Here is a 6,526-nt window from a genome sequence, read left to right as displayed (position 1 = left end):
TTTAAAACTATTATACATATATACTTGTATAATACTAACAATAAGTATAATTATACAATAATTGTACTTATTGTTAGTATTTCTATTTTTGTGTGAAGATTTATTTAAATAATTAACCAACTAATTAATTAATACTACAAATAATTTCAATAATAGCTTTATGATATTAATATCGCTTATCATAGGATATTTAGAGGCATTTTCTAAAATATTATTGTGTTTAAATAATTTATGGAACTAGTTGTAAGTAGCTTTTTGCCTTTCGTCTACGTTTTCTCAAAAAGGGCTGAACTGATTCCAAAAACTTAAAAGTCATTCGATGTAACTGAATAAGGATTCGCATTGCTTAATTTTGCAAAACGATCAATACAATAAAAGTCGTGTAAAAATATAACATTTTTTGTCCACTTTTGTTCATTTAGAGATCGTGCTGAATAGTTTCTTCGTGATTAATATTTGAATTTTTTTCGAAGATATTGATGAAACTTTTTATTATGATATTTATACGGCCTTAAAGAGCATACTATATAATATTACAAGCGTATGATTCGTAGTTCAATTTAGTAATGTGAGTCAAATTTAGAACTTTCGTCGACGTTTTCTCATAAACGCCAGATCGGTCAAGTCGTTGAATTGTCAGAAAATTTGTTGTTTTTGAAAAAATCCTTAATCGATTTTGAAAATTTAGAAGCCTTTCGAAAGATTTCAGTTGGCAATCGTGTTGATTAGTTTTTTAGTGATCGAAATGCAGCTTTACGATCATTCCTAATTATGTCAATACATGAAACTTACAATTACCACAATTACTAAGGTGATAATGTTCTTCGTTTAAACGAAGATTCTAAAATATAAAAATTCTACGAAAAGTGATTGAATTCTAAAAATTTTAAAGTTTGGACTAACGAGCTGTTATTTTTAGTTTTGATAGTTGTCTGAATTGAAACTAGACTTGCCTTGCCAAATCTAAAAACACGATGACTTGGCAAGCCCGGCTAGCTCAGTCGGTAGAGCATGAGACTCTTAATCTCAGGGTCGTGGGTTCGAGCCCCACGTTGGGCGCAATTTTATTATTCTGTATTTTATATACATTTTTTCTTATACATTCTATCTATTACATATTGAATTATTGTATATATCAACATGACCAATTGGTATATATTATTATTTGCTTTTAATCTCAACAGAAGTATGAACTTGAAGGTAATACTAGACTTATTTTTTACGTTCATATTCATCCTTACTACTTTTACATTTATCTTACTATACATATTATTATAAATAACTAGCAAACCCGACAAACTCCGTTTCGCCACCAGATGGTTTCGTGAGAAAGATCAAGAAATGTTTGTTTGTTTTATATTTGAAAAGCAAAAATTTGATTTTATTGTACAACAGTAATGAATTTATTTCGATTACAAAAATGAAGTGTTTTTTAGTTGAACTTCTCTAAGTAAATGATAGTGAATCCGCACATTATCCGTTTCATTGAAGCGCTCTTTGGTAAACCACATTTTTTGTTTTTTGTTCTGACGTTAACACAAACAAAGCGGATGACTTTCCAACTCGTGAACAGGCAACGTATAACTGTCCATGTGAAAAACCATGATTTTCTAAATAATCTATTTGAAATTTATCCCGCAAACACTAAGCGATTGGCCTTGCAACTTGTTATTTCGAACGCAATGCGAACTGGAAATTGCAAGACCAGTCGGAATCATTGGTATGTCACCAAATCGCCAACAATTTTTGATTCAATGGTGAAATTCAGTGCGTGTACATCATTATTCTTTGTGGCAAGATTTGCTCGTTGACTTAACTAAGCATAATTCTGATAACTCTCACTAATGTCATTACTCGAATTTTTATTTACGGTGCGTGAAGTTCCAGCAATTTGCATTAAGGCACGATGCCATGCATGACTAATTTTCTTAGCTATAAACCTTGCGGAGCTCGATGCCTTTCCAACGAATGCAAAATTGTCGAAATCGGTTCGTGCGTTCTGGAGTTATATCGTCACGAAGAAAAACCCGACTTATTTTTATATATATGTAGATAATAGTCTGTATAAAACTCTAGAAATTGATGATCTAACTTTTTACACGTTGATAATTAAAAAAAAAAATAGTGCGCGTAAGGTACACACGCGATTGAAGTAAAACTTTTTTGCTATTGTACAAGATGACTATTGAGTCGAAAATAATTATTTATTCAAGAATTTAAAATAATGTTTGTACATGACACGACGACCAATCCCAATCGACCCGTATAGAAATGATATCATTGAGAGCGAATGACGAACAGTTCGGGCGTAACAGCCTTCCATTGCGTTTTCACAGATTTACTACCTAGTCACGCTTAAAAAAAGTTTTACTTCAAAAATGTTGTAAAACTTTTTTAGTGAATTAAAAAAAGTAAAAACTATTTTAACAAATGATCGATTCCTAAATGAAGCTAAATCGTTTTGAATTTTATTTGTATTTCCTCACATTCTGTATCCTATATATATATAGAACACTATGGTATCCTTTTCAACTCCAATATTGTATTTATCCATATGCCATATATACACAAATACACACACATATACATATATGTAAATATACTTATATATATATATATATATATATATATATATATATATACATATGTATATTTATAGGTAACCCAATCCATAAATTTGAATATCAGTATCACAGTTTACGAGTTGCCGGCATTAGAGTTTGTGCAAATAAAACGACCAGATATGGTTTTTAGCGGCGTGCATAAATATTATAAAAGCACTTGAGAAATATATTATACCCCGGAGCACATATGAAATATTGCTGTGACAATGGCCTCTCTATGATTTGATCGATAATGGCCTTTATATAACACAATGTACTTATTTAGAGACGAACTGAATGTGTTAAATATAGTGGTCTATTGCATTGTGCACAATAGACAATTGCTGAAACTTTCAGATTTCTAAATTACAGTTTATTATTACAAATAAAATTTTTAATGAGCAGTCAATATTTAGAATATTTTGAACAAAATTTAAAAGTAAATATTTCTTAATAATAATTGGTCAATTAATAGTGATATTATTAACTTCCCGTAGGGTAGTTGTGGTAATGGGCCGAAAATCGAAAATGAAAATTTTTACATTTCTCGACGTTTTGAAGGTTTCTGAACATTTTGGCATACCTCGAAAAAACGGATGTGTGTGTGTTTTGTATGTCCGCATTTTTTCGACCACGTGCTGATTAGTTTTTGGCAAAGGTAGGTCCAGCCGTAACGGAGTTACGGAGCAAAGAGTGCTGAACATACAAATCGAGTTTTTTAGAGAACGGAGTGTCCGATTTGAATGGTCTATAAAACATTCAATTTGCAATGAATGGAAGAAGATTAGTTTTTAGCAAAGGCAGGTCCACCTATTTCGAAGACACAGAGCTAAATGTGCAAAAAATGACAGTTTTGAGAGAGCTAAGCGTCCGATTTGAATGATTCAAAGAACTTTCTGCTTGTTTCAACAAAATAATTGCTTCTAGAAAAAAAAATTGTTTCTATTTTTTTTTTCAAATTTTTTATTTTGTTTTCAAGAATTTTTTTTTTTGTCTGCCGAAAACAATTCAGGTTTTAATTTTAATTCTGTTCTAATATACTTCAAACATATAATTTCAACTTTGCATTTCTTATAAATATTAATCAATGTTACAATATTTATAATAATCTATTTCAAAATATTTAATATTCCTCGAGCATTTTGTTACAATACGGGAAGTTCCAGCAATTTGCCTTAAGGCACGATGCCAGTTATTTTTAGTTATGCCCTCAGCAGACTAAAAATAATTCGAATTTAAAGAATTTTATGTAAAAGAAATCACAAATTGATGTTTATGGGAAATATAAAACTCCCAGCTAATTCATCATTGCAGAAATGTGTTTTTTATTGTTTTTGAAAAATTTGTCACCTGGTCCTTATTTTTAGTCCATAGGCGTTGTAAAATGGAACGACCAGGGGCAAACAGTCCAATGTCCAGATATAATACAGTATTGTTAATTGCAGTTATTGAATTGCAATAACTAATTATTTAACTTTAATCTAATTTATTTTTTTATTTTTTATTTTTTCATTGCTCACGCCTTTGTTAGTGTAAAGGTTCAGTTGGTTCTTTTTAACCACACCAATGTGTCAGTTATTACAAGTGTTATATAAAAAATCTGTTGAATCTAACTTAAAAATAACAATACATCTAATAAAGCAATTCAAAACATATAATTAAAAATTATATTAAGGTCTCAAACAAAAAAACAGTGCTCACAATCATAAAAACTAATGACGCAAAAAAATACTTTTGTTAGGGATTTTCAAACATTGCCATTAATCTTCAAATAGCAAAGTTGTAAGTATCAAGACGAAGGCTGGTTACGCATCTTTTGCCATCTACTTTCAATTATTGTTGTTAAAAAAATTATAATTTTCCTTTTTGAGATAGTTGTGGTGGACCTTTTTATCCGCGGACCTTTATCCCACGCTTTATTCTGCTCATATTATATTGAAATATTTTAATATTTTTTAAAATAGTTTCTGTTGGCATATATACTTTCTGAAACAAACAATTCTCTGAAAGTTTTAGCTCTTAATATTGTCTTTTAGATAGAGCGCAATTCAATGAAAGTTTTGTATGAAAATAACATGAAAACATTTTCAAAAATTTTGCAGAGCGTCGAATTTTCAATAAAAATTGACACAAATTTTCACTTTTAATTCATTTGTCTCTAAGTTATACCTAAATTTTTTTTTAATGTTCAAAATTTTATTCATGCTATTTCCGTACGAAGTTTGATTGAATTGCGCACTATTTAAAAGTTAATATTAAGAGCTAAAACTTTCACAGAATTATTTTTTACCAATTTGGAACCATTTGAGCTGGGTGCAAGGAAATTCGACTATTTTTTGTTATATATATATATATATATATATATATATATATTTATATCATATAATAAGAAATAGTCTGATTTTGCATAAGATTCCTTTTATTGTTGAAGTAAAATATTATTTTATATGTGTATATATAAAATTCATTCGGCCGCTTTCTTTTCATATCACACACCCACCATATGTTTTATGAATGCCCACGATTTTGGTGAAAACGATAAAAATATGTATCACATATGATGTATATATAACTTTGCTTTACCACGTAAGGTATTTCTAGAGAATTTTTGAGAAACCAAAAATTACTAATTATTTGTAAATATGTAAGGACGTGTTGTATGAGTGGTATAGACAATGTGGTGATACAAAATCTATAAAACCCCAAATCTGAAAATTAAGTTAATATATGTTTTCATAATATTTATATCAACTTTCAAGATTTTATGTATTTCTTGCTTTGTGTCTATAAAAATTAGTAACATTTTTTTATTAAGAATAAATTACCAACTGGTCTACGTGGGTGATAAAATAGTTGGCTCTATGAGGTTCAAATTAATGGTGAAAATTTCTGATTAAAATTTTCTTTAGTTGCATGATTCTCAACTTCTATAGAATATAAACCAAAACTTTAGTCGTATAAGCTCTAAAATTTATAAGTAAATCCCTTTTAATACTTACGACCTAAGTTATTTTAACCTAGGCAGCTTTTAAGATGTTATGATATATGTAAGAACTTGGGACAGAAGACAGGTAACGCTGAAGCTTTGGAAATATCAAAGATTTGTAATTTAATAGTTCTTATGAAACCAGATTTATATTTTTTTTTATTATAGTCACATATATGAATAAGTAAAAATAAGAAATTCATATAATGTAAAGCAAGGGCCAAAGTTTATTCTTGCTTCAAATAATAATTATACTTACTAAAACCCAACACAAAACTCGTATGAAACAAACAACTATCGAAATATGCCCTGTAAAATTTATAGTCAACTTCTAATGATAGAATTGTGTTTTTTGCTATTTTTCTAAAAATTTGTAATCTTTCCTTACCCCATAGGCGGGGTAAATTAAAAACTTGTGAAGAAATTATAAGAATTATTTATTATTATTAACATCAGTCAGCAAATGAAATAATACTGCATGTAACCATGATCTGGTATTTTGTCAGAAATAATCATCAGCAGAGTTGGAATAGCTATTTATTCAAATTATCTCTTTTGTAAATGCTTTTTTTAACACAATTTACTTTAATATTTACTCTTGTTTTGTCAGGATAAAGGTTCAGTTGGTCCTTTTTACCACATCCATATTTTTTAGAAGTTATATGAAAACTGTTGAATCTAACTTGAAAATAACAATACAACTCAAATCAATTAAATAACGTATACTTCATAATAAAAACGAAAGAATATACTTTTGTTATAAATTTTCAAACATTTTCGTATATCTCTCAATAGCAACATCGAAAGGATCAAGGTGATGGCTGATATTACATCTTTTTACCCTACTTTCAAATATTGTTGTTAAAAAAATTCTAACTTTACTTGGTTTTGAGATTGGTTGTGGACCTTTTTACCCGTGGACCTTCGAGCCCCGATT

At 28.9% G+C, this 6,526-nt stretch overlaps 1 non-coding gene across 1 annotated transcript; it reads left to right on the top strand.

Moving 5' to 3' along the window:
* The first annotated feature begins 986 nt into the window (after positions 1-986).
* Trnak-cuu lies at positions 987-1,059 on the top strand. Its single transcript has one exon. It is a non-coding gene; the product is annotated as a tRNA-Lys (tRNA).
* The last annotated feature ends 5,467 nt before the right edge of the window (positions 1,060-6,526 follow it).

The sequence above is a fragment of the Ctenocephalides felis genome, unplaced genomic scaffold (assembly GCF_003426905.1).
Source record: "Ctenocephalides felis isolate EL2017-DRISC unplaced genomic scaffold, ASM342690v1 CF-g0.4_SCAFFOLD_03570, whole genome shotgun sequence".
NCBI classification, from domain to species: domain Eukaryota; kingdom Metazoa; phylum Arthropoda; class Insecta; order Siphonaptera; family Pulicidae; genus Ctenocephalides; species Ctenocephalides felis.
Note: the sequence above shows the minus strand (reverse complement) of the source record. Positions and strands in the feature narration are given on the sequence as shown.